The sequence below is a fragment of the Zonotrichia albicollis genome, chromosome 6, assembly GCF_047830755.1.
Source record: "Zonotrichia albicollis isolate bZonAlb1 chromosome 6, bZonAlb1.hap1, whole genome shotgun sequence".
In the NCBI taxonomy this organism is placed as follows: Eukaryota; Metazoa; Chordata; class Aves; order Passeriformes; family Passerellidae; genus Zonotrichia; species Zonotrichia albicollis.
The window spans coordinates 21,620,223-21,637,466 of record NC_133824.1 but is presented as its reverse complement, the minus strand read 5'-3'; the positions used below and the strand labels follow the sequence as shown (position 1 = coordinate 21,637,466).

The 17,244-nt window shown below is 34.0% G+C and overlaps 1 long non-coding RNA gene across 2 annotated transcripts in view; it reads right to left on the bottom strand.

The window, feature by feature from the left end:
• The window catches only part of LOC113459185 (uncharacterized), a 110,484-nt gene that overhangs the window by 41,140 nt on the left and 52,100 nt on the right, over nt 1-17,244 (bottom strand). For both annotated transcript variants that reach the window (XR_003380155.2, XR_012580776.1), the window contains exon 2: nt 8,807-8,859. This is a non-coding gene — a long non-coding RNA (uncharacterized LOC113459185). The remainder of the gene's footprint in view (nt 1-8,806; nt 8,860-17,244) is intronic.

Here is a 17,244-nt window from a genome sequence, read left to right as displayed (position 1 = left end):
CTATACAGCTCTGCAGTTTACAACAGCCTTATGAAAGTCAGTTTAAAATAATTAATAGAAAAAGCCCATTCATGACTTAAGCACATAGAAACTCTGAATCTGATTTTTTTCAGTCATGTTTTAGTCATCTAATGAAATAAAGATGAAGCTTTTTATTTATTTCTTAGCTCAAGCCATAACATTTCCTGAATTTTTCAACTAAAGGAGAAATAATACAAATATGAGTGGTTGAATGACCTTTTTAAAATACCTTATATTACCTAGCACTTTTTGGTTTGGTTTTTTGCAATTCAATGGTTGTTGCTTTTCATCAGACTAATAAGGATACTATAAATCGTTTGAAAACAGTATACATTAAGTAATGTTGCTGAAAGATGCGAGTCTTATAAATAATACAGAAAATTCACAAAAATTGATTGATAGTCCTTGCTTTCCTCCTTCCATGTCTCAGAACCCACTGCTGCAAACCTCTGAGCAATTCATTACCATGTTCGTAAACAGAAGCAAAGTAACTAATAGCATGTGTTTTTTCTGCTTCAATATTCCTGAAATACAAAGTTATCTGATGACAGCTACTCAGAGAAATTCTTCTCCTTAAAAAGAATAGCTCAATAGGTTGAAATACTGGTCTTAGTAGTTAGGATTTCTGTCTGAAACTTGAAACTGTTTTCACTAAAATTCTAACTTCTTTATTCCAGATGGTCAGTTATAGAACTTAATTTACAAAAACAGTTTGATTGCAATGTTAATTAAGATTAGAAAGTATTTTTTAAATGGAGATGTTGTTCTGGTATTCTCCCCATCTTATAGTTTTGAGCCCTATAGTGATTAAAAAAAAAAAGAAAGAAAGAAAAAAAATTAAGCCAGTAAAATTGTTTCCATTGCAATCAATCAGTGAGATTTTGAACCAGGGCCATTTATGCAAATGATAAAAAACTGAGTGAGCCATTTGCAATGCATAATTTAGCTAAAAATGTTAACCTCTCCTTCTGTTCAAGGCTTATCCACAAGCAGATCACACATTCCTTGAATTTATTTCTATTTAGACATGCTTTCTGGGAAGAAAAAGAAATTAATCTGGTAGTTTTATAATCACAAATATTCATGAGTATTTGGCAACATTTATTTATAGTTGTGTCTGGTAGTAAGTACAGATTTATTTATTATTTGTATTTCTAATTCAAATCATGGGGTTAAAAATATTTGTGTCTAAAATTCCGTAGCATTTTCTTTCAAGAGAAAGTAGGTCCTCTTTGTCTTATTCTTAATATTCTTAGTATTTTCAGAACCAGTTCCAAATACTTGCCCTGTCTGATACCCTAGAGAGCTTTCAGAAAGGGGATTTTTCAAACTGCCTGCACTTTAAGCCTTCCTATTTTCACAACATATGATCCTATGAGCATGTGATCTAATTCTATTTAAAATGTTATATCTGGCTTGCCTTTATGAGAGGTCACACGGAGAGAATTGCAAACTCATTGCTCTATATGGGTGCTTTGCAGAAAGAGGCGAACTTGCTGACCATGCACAGACCCTACTGGGAGCCCTGTGACCATGTAAGCAAATTGTAAATATTAATGTCATAAAGCCCTTCTCTCATTTCTAACAGGCAGCACAGTGGTGCAGCATTCTGCTGTTGGGTGTGAGTTTACATCCGGTCATGGCATGAAGAAAGTGTAGCACATCTGCAAAAAAGGCACCACTTACACTCTCTGAAAGCCCAGATGCTAATAGAACAGACTATGTGGATTGAGTAGCAAGATATGGGAGCACCATTTTCATAGTTTTCTTCTATAAATGCAGGAAACAGGAAGTGCAACCCAGCAGGTAGGATATTGTCTTATTAGAAGAGTACTACTTCCCTATCATAATGACAACTGCAGAAAATTAAAAAGAAACAACCATTCTTAGTCAATTATAAACATATTCTGCCATGGAATGTTTCTAATTAGCTGATATTGTGATTTAGAATAAGCAATGTCTTAAATTTAGGAGAGTTTTACTTCAAGAAAGACATGTAGATATTCTAATGTTTATTGGAATGAAAACTGTACTGCTAATACAGCAAACGGTTTATAAAAGAATTAGAAAAACAAAATAATAGAAACACCGATTACAGCTAGAAAATTATGTCAATTTTTCTAACATAATTAACTAAGCACCATAAGACGTGGATTGGCTGTTACCCACAAGCCATAAAATATTGTCATAAAAAGATTAAAATATAAAAAATGCCCATACATGGTAAAAACCAATTTTATATTTAGTTCCTGTAAGGGCAAAATGTTTCCACTGCAGTTAATTCATCATCCCCATTCCCTGAATGGTGTTCTCTTGGGTTCCAGTCTATATCACACCAACAGGGCTTAACTTAGTATATGAATACACTAAAATCAAAAAGATCCCAAATTAAGCATATTTTATTCTTGTTAGACTAAGCCCTTTGGATTTATTGTATTCCACTGAAATATTTTATCTCCAAACTGTCTTCTATATTCATTCTGAATGGAGTTAGACAAACAAGAGTCATTACCAAATTGCTTAATTTGCCACAGGTACACGTTCTCTTGCTGTCCAAGGCAGGAACAGGAGAGTTTCTTAGTAAATATCACATCCCCTTAATCATCAGAGGAAGCAAAAGTTTTGTTGGTTTTGTGTCACCTTTGTTCCTGAACTACAACAGATTCTAATAGAATATGCCACAAAGTATAAAGATTTTAATTTTTTTCTTTATACTTCATTTTTGGTTTTCTCATAGTTTTATATACTATATGTGGCATTTTCTTTAATATATACATATATTGTGTTTATTCAGCTTTCCTTCCCATGAGAAATAATTTCCATCCCTTGGGATGGAACTGAGAATAATTTCCAGGCACTGGGAATCTAAAGGATTTTCATCTAGGTAAACCACAGGAATGCATTCCCTTTTTAATGTTTGTGTGAACTGTCAGACAAACAGGTTTACCCCTGTAAGAAAACTTGTATTATCAGTTGCCTCTTATGAATGCAGAACGAAGACTGAACAGGAATAAGAAGAAATGGGGGAGAGAAAGGGTGTCCTGTACACAGTGGCATTTCAGGATAAAAAGAACCTCCTTATGACCTGAGAAGCGATTGTTAATGAAATTGGATTTTTATATTAAAGCAAATGTAAAAGATTACTTCTACTGTGGATAGGAAACTAACAAACTAATTCAGTTCCTGTAGTGAGACTCATAAGAATTGAATGCATCCTGTCTTAATTTACTGATTTGATTACCAAATGTATTACTTGGATCACCTAAGATTTAATTCACTGCCACATCTGAGCTTCATTCCTTAATTACAATATCTAATTTTTTTGGCATTGCTAATTGATACTGGTTAGAATTTATGGCAACAGCCTTGATTTTTTTTTGTTTGTTTATTTGTTTTATAGTTCCTTATAAAATCTACAAAGATGTATAAAAAAGCAGATTAAATGAGAGATTAGTAACTTACACTGACAGTCCTGAAAACTTCCTGAAGCACATAATTTTGCTTCATCAAGTGATTGATTCTTTCTCTAAAAATGATTAACAGACTTCCCAGCAGAAAGGTGAGAGGCAAAGAGGTGCCCTTTCTTTCCCAGGAGTGAAGAGAATGCAAGGGTTGTGCCAGGCCATCTCTGACTCAAGGCTGCAAGTCTCCTTCTACCTATTGTATGGTATAACTTCCACTTCCTGTGCAGACCAGTGGATTTTTAAATAAGAATGCCATATGCATACATGAACTTCAGCACACTGGTCATAAAGGGTATGAAAGTAAAGAACTCAGTTCTCACAAACAGAAAAGTCATGATTTTAAACAGCTGTAACTCATAAACACAGCAACATTTTGAATATATATATTTTGAATATAGTAGTAGCAATCTATAAAACCTTGTATGTAAATAAAACAATTTGTAAATTATTTGCCTGCTGTGACTTGCATGAAGATCGTGTGAAAAGGATAAACTCAATTATGCAAGCTTTCCACTTGGTTAGAATAAGTTGTCAATATTCAAAGAACATGAGAGTTTGCTTTTGGGCTTTTTGAGAAGTTCTCATTTTTGCAGTAAAATTTTGTATGATAGCAAAAAAATGTCAGAGTTAAAAACACAGTAAGAAGCTTCATGCTTGATGTGTCATTTTATTCTTTTGTGCAGAAATTGAATGTAAGGGTCCATACTTTTAGTCAGTGATGTCAACAAAACTGACATATAAATGAAAAACTACACCTGAGGTTTTTTGTGCATTTGACAAGATATAATGGAATTGTTTGCAAAGTTTTATTGAAGTTCCTGCTTCCATTTATCTTTGTTAGCATAGCTACAGAAATCTGCTTTATAATATTCCTGTATAAATTAAACTAACTATAACAGAATTGGACAAGGAGAGGAAAAGAAAATAGTGTATTGTAAACTCAAGTAAAAATGGTTTGTCAGAAAATATTTGTAGATTATTACTTTGATTTTTGCAACAATTAGAATTGGTTTATTTAACACTGCCTGAAACAATGCCTAAAACTTGCAAGAACCTCTGATCAAGGATGTTGAATAATTTGCTTTCTTTCTTTTATCAAGAGGGGAATTTCCAAGCATTAGTCAATTTTAACCCAAATGCTTCTTCATAACTACTGGCAGGATAGATTAGTATTCCTAAATGGTTTTTTTGTTTTTTGCTTTTGTTATATGATGCATGATCAAAAACTGAAGAACAGTTTAAACTGTTTGCTTAATGAGCCACTAAGTTCTTACAAGATGCTAAGCACTAATTCTCAGTTCACTGCAATGTTTAGCTTGTGCATAAAGGTAAACACATGATAGGCCTCCAAAGTAAATTAAAATAAAATACTTCCATCCATATTTTCCCTCCAAATAATCTAACTGGAAATTATCAGGACTGAAAGTCCTACCAGGAATTCAATTATATTTTCATATCTATATTTTATATCAATTTTTATAGGACTCCAAAAGTTCCTGTGACCTTGCAGCTTCAAAAATACCATAAAACAGGAAATTCTTGATAATAGTGATTTTACTGTGTAAGTACAGCAAAAATAGCCAGAAGAAAAAAAATCTTGGACAATTATAAAGGTTTTCTAAGAAGTAGGAAACTAATTGTTTCTGTTCACTTGAAGTCTAACGATAAGAATATTTATGTAGCTGCCTTTCAAAATGACACAAACAAAATGATACAGTAAAACAGAATATCCAAAATGTGCCAGTACATATTAAATAATATGTTTCTAATTAATCTAGAAGGTTAAGACAACTATAGGTGAAAAATTCATTGTAGGAGTGAATTGAACATTCTTTTAAAGAATGAACAGCCTCAATCACTTAACATTTCATACCTCATTACTGACTGCTGTCCATTGGCCTATACCACCTTCTGCCCATTTTTAAACCTCTTAATGCCTGAAGAAAATGACTCATGCCTTGACTCCAGAAATTAGACTAAAATATTTAATTAAATGAAATTAGCTTAAAATACATTTAATATTTGTTTCACTCTTTTTGTGAAAATTGACTTCTTTACCCTTATTTGAAAATCATGCAATGGTGTGGGTTACTCATCACTAGACAGACCCTATAGTGTGGATAAGACCTTACCTAAATGTCAGGAAAGCCAAAAGAAGTTGGGCAAAACATAATCAATACTCCAGAAATAAACCACAATATTTTTTCAAGATGAATGTTTTAATGATTCACTTTGTCCTGCCAGTGTCAAACTAGATAAAAAATACCTATGTTAAAGAAAATCAAAATGTATATTGTCTAAGCCAAAGAGTTTTAAAATTTTACTAAAAATATTAGCTAAACATATTTGATTGTTTTGTAATCCTGCTTTAATTTTCAAGACATTTATTATTTCCCTTAGATTAAGTCTTCCTGTTGATGTTAATAGAATGTGCTAAATCCTATCATGAAAATAAAGCAAAAAATTCAGGAAATATTCATAATCACAAAACCACAGCAAAAAGGGTATTAAAAATATTTCATAATTTCTCCACAGTCATTCTAGTCCTGCAGTCTGGCTACATCACTGATAGTAAAAAGAAGTATTTTCAGAATATAAGCACAGATCTTTATCCCTTTATCTTTCTTTAAATATATCAGAAGTAAAAATTTTTTTTTCTTCTCCTTCCTGTGATTTCCACAGTAGTTACTGTTTTTAAAAATGGATCAGAATGAATTCATCACTGGAAAAGCTTTTGGTAACAGTACTAAAAATTCCCTGTACTTGCTCTCCCTTACTGTTGGTATAGACCTGTCATGTGTTGAAACAATCCTGGTTACTGGAAACTCAGTTCCTTTGTAGCCAAAGGGAATTTTTCCACAAGCTTTCACAAGGCCAAAATTCCACCTTATAAGTTAAATAAAACATTTATCAAATCCTTTAGAAATTTCAACTGATTCTCATGCTTTTGGGGTCCTGAAAATGCCAGAATGTGCACAGCAGGAATTCAACTCTATTAGAAAGAACTTGAATCTGTTTACTTTTACAAAACGCCAGATATATCTGAATTTTCTTTTAGGTGTCTGCTTCTTCTGATTGCTATTGTCTCCTGTTGTGCTATGCTTTTCTTCAGAACACACTTGCTAGTGAATAACTTTAGTATTTGAATATCAACTTGACATGAGCTTTGTATTTCAAGACACATTTTCTATAAAATTTATAAGTGTGTTCATCAAGACAGCAGTGTTCCATTGCAGGGGATAACTCATTATTATGTGCACAAATAATGTATAAAAGATTTATCTGAGGGTTGATATATCCAGTTGGGAGTCTGGAGAAACGAAATTTCTCCTGCTGTGAGACACAGAGCAAAGCAACTCAGACACTGTTTGCAATCTGAAATGGATTGCTGTGCTGGTTGTCCACCCAGCTTGCCTAAATTTTTTGAGTGATTGTACTCCTATGGGTGCATTTGCTACAGTCACACATGCTGCAGAGGCAGGAAAAAGAAAGGAAAAAGAAATGCCTCAGATTTGTTACAGTGATAAGCCTGATGCTTTAGATTGGTACACTTTCTAATATCACTTTTCATCCACTTACTACCCTATTTCAGACTGCAGCAATGGCTATGCTAACTAGTCCTTCTCCTCAAAGTTTGTTCACAATCATGAGCAGATATGAAAATTATTTAAAATTATTTTCATGTTCCTCTGTGTCGGTATCAAATGATTCCTAACACATGCTAGATGCGTATTTCCTCTTCAAAAACTTCTATTCAATAAAATGCAATGTAATATAAAGCAGGATTTTTTTAACTGTATTTGTTATTGACATCAAAACTATACTTCTAAAGATGATACCCATCATCTAGCCCATGCATCATTGTTAAAATCATAACTTATGTTTCAGGTCTGTGCAAATTGTCTATTATGCAAGTTGTATCTCACAACACAATAATTCTTTGTACTTAAAGATCACTCAGAAATTTCCTTGTTAATATATAAATAATTAGAATTTTGCTTTTAAGTGCAATGCTTGTTAATAAATTAAATATAGGTTTTAATAGATTAATTGTTCAAAGTTAAATTTTGTCTTTAGGAAAATTGTCTCTGTGGCAATTGGTGTCACTAGCAACAAACCAAAAAGCTACTTTGAGCAGTTTTCATTTGAAGTAAGTTTGTTTCTGAAGCTATTACTATCAGATTTATTTAAAATACAGGCCACTGAATTTATAATTTATTCTTTAACAAACTGCTACTTAAAGCTTTTTCTTCCCATTACTAAGAGTGTTACTGAATCTTTTGCTTTCATTGTTGTTATTTTTATAGCATTTTAGCTGACCAATCAAATTACAGCATAACACCACCCACAACTTTGGCAATACAGTGGGGAATCTAGTCTGACTGAGTAGAGATTTAGTCTCTGAACCCTGTGATTCCCATTATCTTATTTTCGTTGGCATTAGGCAAAATGTACCTCTCAGTAAAACTAATTCAAGCAATTGGGAATTGAATATTTGCCAGTATTTTATTTCAGTTTACAGTCACTGATACAAGTCATTGTGCTAGAGATACTACTTCCATTTTCTCCAAAACCTTTGGCAAGATTATCATCACCTTTATTGATACCGAAAGCTAAGTTTTAGCTTTTTTATAATGGGGTGCATGAAAGATTAAAGACAATTTGCAGGATAACTCGTATTATTGTCTGAAGCACTAAAACTTCAACAAAAAATGAGTATTATATTTAACAGGGAAAATCCTTTTAGCTCTCTCTTTCAGCACTTTACTTGGAGTTCCCATTAACCTTAACAGTGTCATCAGAAAATTTCTGATTGAATGAAATATTCTTCTAACAGAAAAGGCTAGATTTGGATATGATGAATCCCATGAGTAGTGTTAGCAGGTTCAAAAGGTCTGACAGAACTAATACATCAACAGATTCTATACAGCAGAGAGAGTGCCTGATTGGCATACAAAATACAGAGACCTTTGTCAACATTATATCCTCTCCCAACATCTTCCCTTACATTAACATTTTCTTGTCTCTCTCCAAATATTTTCTCTCATTCTTGTCTCTATTAAGAGCCCTGCATAAACCCACCATAAATCCAGAATGTGTCAAAATTCCTGAGAAAAATTTTGTCAAAATTGGGCTTTGCTTTTGCATGCAGACGGCTGCAATGTCAAGCAGACACTTTGTGGGGACTGGGCTAGAAGGTTTCCATAAATTTTCAATAAATGTTTCAAAATTTTATGTGGACCAGTTTCTAGGGGATGAGGCACTTTTTGATTTTGTCTGTAGTGTGAACTGAATTTCAGTTTAATAACTTGAATTGATACCTTAGGAAGATGAATTCAGGAGGCTGGATAAAAGCTGAAATTACTCTTATTTCCTGGAGAGAAAAAAAAAAAAAGGATATTATTAAGAATTAAAATTCCTCATTAGGATGTCATAGAACATAGTAAAGAATTTATGTTTTGTGATGCCTCAGTGGAGAATTAAATTATTTTTTATCAAGGTGCAGAGTTCCAACAACTGAACATACTGAGGCATACTGTCTTAAAGATATATTTTCTCACCTGAAATTCCAAGGTTTTTTCCAGATAGATTTTAAGTGGTTAACAGACATATAGGGGTTACAGTCTGCATTGTCTCTTAGGTGACAATTTTTTTAAAATCCCAGATAGTCAGAAGTATAACTCCACTGTAATTCCTACAGATAGTCTATTTCTTAAGATTGAAACTATTTCTTAAGATTGAAAAAATATTTCAAAGCAAACATCAGAAATAAAAATTCTTTTTCAAATGTGAATCATCCATATCCTTGTGAGAAGAGTCATGAAAAATAAAAAAGTTAAGCTAATTATACTTTTCTCATAAATTACCAGTGAAGAAAAATCTTCCTGAGGGAAGAAAATATTTAAACATAATTTTCAAGCTTGCTTTTATTTCTGTTTTTCTTCAATTCTCTACATCATGTCCTATTTATGATAATGGCACACAAATCTAAACAAGGGCTATTTTCTACTGGTTTTCTGCCACAGCAACAGTGTAGCATGCATATGCCCTCTGATTAATTTGATGTTTTGCATATGTACATAAAGGATTGCCACAATTCTGCCAAATATCACCATACTGAGTATTAGGAATACTTCCCTTTTAAGTTATTTTTCATCCTGAATTTGTCTTCGTTGGCTGAATACTGAGCTGTTATACCACTGCACACAGTACAAGTCAAGATGCCAGAGACAGTGACTGTGACTGTTTTAACCCAGAAGTGGGGGAAAACAGTGCAAGGATTATTACTGAAGTCCCTATTATACCTTCATTAAAAGAAATAACAAGGTTTAGGGCACTCAAACAGAGATAACAACTGAAAAATTTACAAGGTGTTTTATGAAGATTTTATTTCTAAACATTTTTCTCTGCTAACTTTGCCTATCATTCTATTGCAAAGATTTTAGTTGTGACCTCCTTTATTTTGTAAGAGATCAAAAATCACATATATTAATGTATTCAGGTGCAAAAAAGTTGTGAAATTTAATTAGGTCCAATTGGTTTAGAAATGGGATACCGAAATGAATGTGATAATGACTGTCATAAGCAAACTTTCCTTTCATACTTTAAAGCACAGTTTTTTCTGTTCTGTCCCCTCCTCTATAACTTTATTTGATTAAGTAGTTCTATTCTGATCTTACTAAAAATAACGAACAATTGAAATTTAGTCTGTGTTAGCATGAGGGGCTTTCAGTCTGCCCCAGGGCAAATTCTGCTCAGTGTCAAGGGCGTAAGTAAAGGCGGAGAATGAGCTCATTTCACGTTCTAGTTCCATGAAAAAATCAAAGTTGTTCAGTAGTTAATATCTTTTCTACCCAAATATCCTATTAATTAAAGAACTGTGCTCTACTCTTTTCCTCCAGGACCCCAAACCTCATAAATTTTGGTTCTTTGGGTTCAAAGTGATCTCAAATTCATTTCTCCCTAATCAGTTAGCTCATTAAGCAACTTTAACCACCTTATGTAACAGCTTTTATGTTAAATAAATTATAATAAGGAATCAATAGTAAAGCAAGCCTGATCAGGAAGAGGATCAAAGCTTTATACACAGATTATTTCTGCATGTCCTTGGAGCGTGATCTCTATGAAATTAAGGGCAGATGCTTAATAGTCTACAAAGTAGTTTTTATATTACAAGTACACAGATACATGACCGGTCTCATGTGCATATGGGTTTTCAAATAGCCACCAAAACTGGTAAAATCTCAAATATGCACAGGTAAAAACTCAAAACACTTCAAGTTACTTAAATATCTTCTGGATGTTCAAATTTGCAATTATTTTGTAAACAATAGCATAAACAAAACACTTCTAACCTTATTTTTCTTAAATAACTGCATTTTTAAATGTTGTATAATCTTTCCTTCATCATTTACATTCTCTAACATGTGATTGAGTAATATAAACTTCCTAATTTTCCGGAACTATATAAAATGAGGTTTCTTTTCTGGGAAATTGGCAATGTTTGTATTTGTTTTAATATTTAATGAATGGCACAAATGTGCCAATTCACCACTTCTTGTATGAAAGCAGTGGGAAAAAAACAGGAGGAAAAAAGGTTTGTTTGTAGAAAAAATTTCGCCCAGAACACAAACAATTCCTGCTGAAAGTTTTACTCTTCTTTGGAGTGCCACTTTCTAAAGTGTGTTGGGGGTGCAGCTTTCATTATCTCAGTGATTTGCAGATAACATCTGCTTTGTGTACAAGTGGAAGGACAGTTTATTCTAGCTGCCAGCTCCACCCAACTTGTGGCCTACAAGTGAAGAAGGCAATGTTTGGTTTGGTCTGATGTTGGCTTGGATTTTTTTAGTCAGGTATCACCACTAATAACATTTCTGCAACTGAAACTTGACTTCTAACTTGGCTGATGAAATGGGAGACAGAATAGAATAAACATCCTTTTCTTCCACAGTCTTCTTTACAGCAAATAAATCTACTAAAGCAACAGATTCAGAATGCTTAGGGGTAAGTATCTTCAGAGGGGAACTGACCCTAGAGGGCTGCAAGAAGTGTTCAGTCCTCATAGCTCCCAGTCTTAGTCACCCTTTCTTCCTTGCAGCACCTGATATTATTTGTCTCTGTCCTCAAAATGAGAAAATAGCTCATGGGAATTGTTTATTTGCTGTACCCAAGTAATCAAGCTTCAGAAACAAATGAATACAACAGAACAAGTGGAAACAGATCAGCTCACTTTTTCTGTAAGTTTATATTTCATTGTCACAGTAAACCCGAGTCTCATCACCTGCTATTTTCAATCATCTAGTGGAGAAAGGGCACTTGCTGTTCAGGCTTTCGATATACACAGGGACTGGAGCTGGTATACACAGGGACAGGAGCTGATATACACAGGGAACTGGTACTCTGATTTTGTTCTGTTATAAAAACTTCCTTTATAATAGTTATAATTTTCATTTGGAGTGCAAGTGCTTTCCATTTTCAAATGTTTCAAACTGATTTTATATGAATGTGTTTAAATTTTTTTATGTGGTTCAAAAATTGACATTTTTAACTTTAGAATAAGAAGATTAAATGCTGTTATCTTAACTGAGCACTGTGGCTAGCCATCACAATTTTTATAATCCTGCACCTTCTGTGTTTCCCTAAATTGTTGGTCCACTCTATAGTTACTGAAAGTCATGTTTAAACATCTCTGGTGTTCAAAACCTCTCTCCAAAGACTGTTTTTTACTCACATATATATACAGAAAGCTATTGCTGCATACATGATGCCAGGAAGTCAGGACAGAGATTTTTCAAATACCATTATAAAGATGCAACTGTTTCCAAGCATCTAATCTAGCATGTCCAGGTCATTCTAAATTATCATCTATGCCATAATAATACTCAGCCCTGAGGCTGATCTGCAATCTTAATTAAAATGTTGTGAAGTCAGTTCACAATAATGGATTAATTATCTGTGGTAGTGTCCCTGAATTTCAGAGAAAGAGACCCACTTCACAATTGGCATGCACTCAGCAGAAGTACATTGATGGTTATCATGGCTGAGCTGACAGCTAAATAGGTTTTATTGCTGCAGGAACCCAGTCAGGCCCAGTTACTGTTGCTCTAAATCCTATGCTTTTATTGTCTCTCTGAACTGTGTTTATGAAGCTTCAGAGAGCTGGTGTTCTTAAAAAGTTCTCAAACAATGTCACCCTGTACAGAAGACTCCCACGGGAACTTAGGATTTTAGATGCACTCAATATCTTTACAAAGCAAGCATGTGTGCATGTTATGGTTGGAGACTTTGAAAATTATTTTTGTTTCATTTCTTAAAGTTTTATTTTACTGAGTGAATCTGGGTAATAGCAGAAAAATAATTTCTAAATATGATATTTATTACTCTGCAAACATCAGTTTTCAGATCAACATCTGGGGAGAGAGACATGGTTGATAGATACAAAACTATCTTCTCACACATATAATTCTGCAAGAAACAAAACTTTCTGAACTTCTGGTAATTAGAATTATAGGTCATAAGAATATTTCCCAAATACTGTCACCAGTATAATGTCTTGTGTACCAGTGTTTCTCCTCCCATATTTATAACTTCTTCTTCCACTTAGCCTCAGTCTCAAAAGTTGCTGCACAACAAAAGTTTATACAGTTTATTAAGGGAAATAGAACACAATAAATGTCTTGATCTGAGTTTGATTAGCCTCCCCTTAAACAGATGGCAAAACCAAGTACCTTGTGAGACAGAGCCTTCCTTTACAGAGTTATCCTACTCAATGTAGAATTGACTGCTGCCTTGCTCTGCTGGGTTGCCTGAGCTCTCTCTCACGTTTCTAGTTCTAGTCCAGGAGAGGCTGGGTTCTCTCTTCCATCCAGACCATTTGGGTTAAAATGCACCCCACTGATCTACATTAGGAATCACATGCCCAGTCTTCATTTTACAATTTTCAGTTTCTTTGCTTGGTGACTTGATATTTTCATAAGGAACTATATTCTTTTATTTACTTCAAGCCTTCTACCATTTAATTATATTTTTGCTCTTATATGACAGAACCACGACAGGAAATTTCTTTGTTTTATTTTTTCATATATGCTTATTTGATCATTCATTTTTCATATACATCCCTGGTTTCCATTCTTTCCTTTCAAAAAAAAAATTGCAGTCCTTTTACATTCCTATTAGTTCTTCAATTCCCTTGAACTTTCTTATTTTGTATGAATACCCTCTATTTAATATTTATTTATTTTTTACAGTGGTAAGAAAATTAATTTTGCATTTAACAAATTATTTACAGGTATTTGGCCTCCTCTATATTCCCAGTTTTAAAGTTTCTTCAATTTTTTTAATACATTAATACAATACAATTTAATACATTTAATACATTTAATACAGCAGATTATTTTTCTGAAACTGCATAACTGATTTATTAATCATTTACATTTGGATATTTGTCACTAGAGTCCTTGTAGGACTGCCATCAAACACCTGAAAAGCAGATCTCCTGTGTGAATAGATAAAGTATGAATAGATCAAATACATTCTATGAATAATATTACAGCCAAATGGTAACTTTAAATAGCACAAATTATTCATAGATGGGGACATTTTGAAAATAAGGCTCTATGACTTAAGTAATTTAAAAGTTTGTGAAAATTAAGATTTTTAAATTCTTAGATTGTAAAGAATAATACATCTCTTCATCTCTTCTCATTCAATAGCTGTATAAATTCAATGTGAATGGTTTCAATGCAGAAGAGCAGGAACACATTGAACACTACATTCATAAGGGAAAAACCTTTAAAATTAGATGTTTATATTAAACTTCTTAATGTTTGTTGGATATCAAGAACAGAGGAAGGAAACTCAAAAACTTACCGGGCTATCTAAGCTATTTCCAGGGATTTTAGACAATCCCTGAAAAGCATGTGATATCTTTCAAGTTCAGAGTGCTACCTAAGTCCTTTAGCCATCTTTAGAAATGTTACCTTTAAAAAAATGGCCTGGTATGCAAAGACACATCTCCTTCTACTGAAACTGAAACAATGGGTGTAGGATTGTAATTTTAAGCAGTAATTTAAAAGATGGAATGTTAAACAATAATAACTCAACCAGCTCTAGCCACATAATAACCTTTCCTGCCTCTTCTTTCCTTCTCCTTTTTTTTCCCTTCAGCACTTCCCTATAAAACTGCAAGTCTCCTCCAAAAAAAAATGAAATGGGGCAGTAGACGTTCAAAGGTATTATTAATGTTCCTGTCAGAGTAGTTTCTTGTCTGCTGGGAAATTGCTCATTTATGGTGAACCAGACCTCGACTATACATGGAGCTTTATAAGCTAAAAAAAGTTCCCTTCTCAATAATAAAGAAAGAACTTTGAAATAATGCATTAAAAATGTCACTGAGGGCACTGTTGATGACTAATGAGTGACTTGAAAAGGATGAGTGCAATGTTTAGTCTTATAAGATTATTTATTGACTGCACTTTTACCTTTTATCTATTTTTTGATTAACCTTTTTTGAAATATAAGAATTACTCTGTGTCTGTCACCATGTTTATGAGGATTTGGTGCTAGAGATTAATGGATGAAGATATAACACAAAAGATTTTTTTCTCTTTTCTTATTATATTTCAAAGGGGAAATAAGTCACTGTTCCCAGTGCTTCATCTATGCTAATGGCAGCCTGCATACTTGCAGTTACTTGCAGGCATCAGTTTTCCTTTTTTATCACAAACTTGGTATCCAGAAACTTCTCTTAAACAGAAAACCCAACTATTTCTATGAATAATAACTTGTGCTTAAAATGTGCATTTTTATAATTGCCTTGGTTAAATGTTTAAGTTAATTTAAATTAGATAACAATCTCATATGTTTAACAAAATAATTCATAACAAGCCCTTCATGGGAAATAAACAAATTAGGATAGTTAGAAATTGCATGAAGAATTCAATGGTAAGGCAAAATAAACCCACTAATTTGACCCTTCCCCTTGACAGAACTAAGAAAAGCCAGCTTCAAATTTTTCCATAATATCCAGAGAATAAAACACATTTGATATCTCAGCAACAGGCACAAAGTTGGCATTTCAGGGAGAACAAAAGACCCTGGGCAGGAATAGTTTGATTATACCTTTATGGTGAGTAATGAAGCAGTCTCATGCTCATGAAGCAAAACTGGTGACAAAAGTGAGAAGAATGCAACTGGCAAGATCAGGGACACAGTGAAGGAGGATATGCACCTCACACACATTAGCTCAATGTCATCCTGGCCTGGGTCAGCAATGGTGGGGCCAGCAGGGCTACAGAAGTGATTGTCCCCTCTACTCAGCACTGGCGAGTGGATCCTGTGTCCAGTTCTGGGCCCCTCACTGCAGGAAAGACACTGAGGGGCTGGAGGGTGTCCAGAGAAGGGCAGCAGAGCTGGGGAAGGGTCTGGAGCACAAGTCATGATGAACAGCTGAGGGAACTGAGGTTATTTGACCTGGAGAAAAGGAGGCTCAGGGGAGACCCTATTGCTCTCTACACCTGCCTGAAAGGAGGCTGTAGAGAAATGGGGATTGGTCTCTTCTCCCAGGCTGCTGGTGACAGGACAAGAAGAAATACCTTCACATTGAGCCAGAGGAGATTTAGGCTGGATCTTAGGAAAAACATCTTCAATGAAGGGCTGTTCAGACATTGGAATAGCCTGCCTAGGGCAGTGATGTAATAACCATCCTGAAAGTATTGAAAAAGCATGCAGACATGGCACTTGAAAGAATGATTTAGAGGTGAACGTGGCAGTCTCAGGTTAACAGTTAGCCTCAATGACTTAAGTGGTCATTTCCTACCTCAATGACTCTGTGAGTCTATGTTGTTTAGAGGGAAAAAAGAGCAGAAAATTAAAAGGAAAAAAAAGAGACATTTCAATGCTTTTGCAGAAGAAGATGTCTCTTGTAGCTTATTAGACAATTCTACTCGCTGTGTATAGAATTCTAGTAGAAACCTAGTGAGTAAACTAAGACAAATTTTCATATCTAACGTGGTGATGAATAAAATCTCAGGTAAAATAATTTTAGTAAATACAAAAGCATTTTACAAATCTGAGTTGGCAAAAAGTCAGATTATCCAACTTTTATTATAGAATTCAGGCCCTTGAACTCTGTCCCATTTTTACTTTTTTTGTTTAGATCAGTATTTTTCACATCTCTAAAAGTACTGTCTCGCTGCTTCCAGAAACCAGGATTTTATACTTTACATTTTTCTCAGTTATTTGGTTCTGAAAGGCAGGTAGTTTCTTTCTTCTCTTCACTCTGCATATGTCTCTTCCTCTTCAATTTCATCTCCTCTCCTCCCTTCCCCTCTCCTGTCAATGTGTGGGCTTCTGCTCTTGCAAAATTGCAATAATTTGATTTATTCACTTCTGCGATGAAAGAGAATTTTTATGAACAGTTACAGTGTCTCAGCTGACACAGAATGGCCCTTTAGCTCCAGCAATGTTTTTGTGGGTCTAAGTCTGTATTTCTTTTTAAGCTTTTTTCAAATATTTTAAAAATCTAGTGAAGTTCATACATTGTAATCTGTCTCTTATTGGAGGTATCAAAACACACACTTAAGTTTGTTCATCAGTAGTCTCATTGAAACTATCAGGACAGTTTATATATCTGAGCTTCAACAAGAGCTTTATAAATCTTCTGAGAGAGGTATCAATACCACATTATTTTTCAGTGTCTGAACTGCCACACTGCTCTCTGTCTGCCTCAGTTTCCATGCTTTCATCTTTCTTCCTCTCC